We start from the raw sequence: 1,780 nt of genomic DNA, 5'->3' as shown, positions 1-1,780 counted from the left end.
ACATTTTCGGAGTAAATGAAGTAGAAAATATGAGAGCAAAACAAGGTCACAGCCCAGGCAAGGGCTTTCAGCAAAGGCAGCCACAGCAGGCATCAGAGGACAAGGGGCTTCATACGATTGCCAGGGCATCTTAGTCATGTAAATTTATGGATAGGAAGCAAGGGGAGTTACCTTGGTGATGAACAGTGATGAGGAGGGACTGGAGACATATGGCAGAGAAGGAAATGCAAAGTTATGTCAGCTTGCAGTTATTCATAAATAACAGCAAGAGGTCTGTGAAGGCAGATTGAAGGCATCCAGGGTGTTATATAATCATGCCTCAGTGATGCATGAAAGCATTGAACATTCTAATGTGCACAGTCTGACATACTTGCTCTGAAGTAGGCTGGGATTCTGTGGCTCTGGAGAAGTAGTTTGTGCAGCTAAAGAAACATTTTGAAAGAATGATATTTCTTAGTGCTTTGATCCAATTTTGATTCAATCTCTTCAATAACTCTATAAGCTACTCACATTTCTGATAATGCTCTCTCATCCATTCACTCATTAGTTTATTTATTCAACAAATTATTTAGTGACTACTTTGTGTCAGCTTCTGGGCTAGGTGGTGTGTTACCTTCTACTGCCACTACTCGTGTTCAGGTGACAGTCACCCCTCTAAGAGATCATTGCAAGACTATCCCTCTGTCTCCAGTCCTGTCCATATATAATCCTTTCTTCACTCCTCAGGCAGGATAAAAATTTATTTATTTTTTTAATTGTGATGCTGAAAGTGCTTCTTTCCTGCTGCAACATAACATGCCTTCCATCTTCTGTAAACAGCAACCACCCACCTGCACATCCTCTGCCTCATCTACATTTTTGACAATGTTCCATATGAGAGCTACTATTTATAACTTGTCCTTCCCGCTCTGATTCCTCTGAGTGGTTAAGAGGTGGGCTTATGACCTGCCTGGGCCAATCAGGAAATTCTCCTTTATTTTTGGCTGCAGTGATTGGTTCAGATTTAGGCATATGCCAATCAGAGCAATTTTCGGAGAGCTGACTGGAACTAAGGCAGAGGGAGGATTCACGTGGCAAAGGCTCTTTGTGTTAGTTTTCTATTGGTACATAACAAATTACCACAAATGTAGTGGCTTAAAACACCACTGGTTTAATAGCTTACCAGTTAGCTGAGAAGTCTGGCAAAGAATGGCTGAATTCTCTGCTCAGGGTATCACAAAACTAAAATTAAAGTGTTTTCCAGTCTGAGGTCTCTCTGGAAGCTCTGGGGAAAAATCTACTTCCAAACTCATTCTTGTTGGAAGAGTACAGTTCCTTACAGGTGTAGGATTGAGGTCCCAATTTCCTTGCTGGTTGTCACCTGGGAGCTGCTCTTACCTCCTAGATGCTGCTTGCATTCCTTGCCATGGGGGACCCTCTACCTTCAAGCCAGAAGCAGCACATCAAATCCATCTCACGTTTTGAATCTCTAAACTCTTCTTCTGGTAACAGCTGGAGAAAACTTTCTGCTTTTAAAGAGCTCATGAAATTAGATCAGGCCCACCTGTTTATGTTGCTATCTTAAGGGAAACTGTGCCATATAACATTACTTAATAAAATCTTTGATAATGTCTCCTCATTCTCCTCCTTCTCATAGATATTTATAGCTGTGAGGGTGATGCTGTAGGAGCCAAATCTCTACCATGCAAAAAATGTGTCTACAAAGGAGGAGGGAAACCAATAGGCCCAAAGATGAGAGGAAATAAGTAGAACTTTATAAACATGTAGTAACTTGATTCCA

This window comes from Propithecus coquereli, unplaced genomic scaffold (assembly GCF_000956105.1).
Source record: "Propithecus coquereli isolate 6110/MARCELLA unplaced genomic scaffold, Pcoq_1.0 Scaffold28, whole genome shotgun sequence".
Classification (NCBI taxonomy): domain Eukaryota; kingdom Metazoa; phylum Chordata; class Mammalia; order Primates; family Indriidae; genus Propithecus; species Propithecus coquereli.
Note: the sequence above shows the minus strand (reverse complement) of the source record.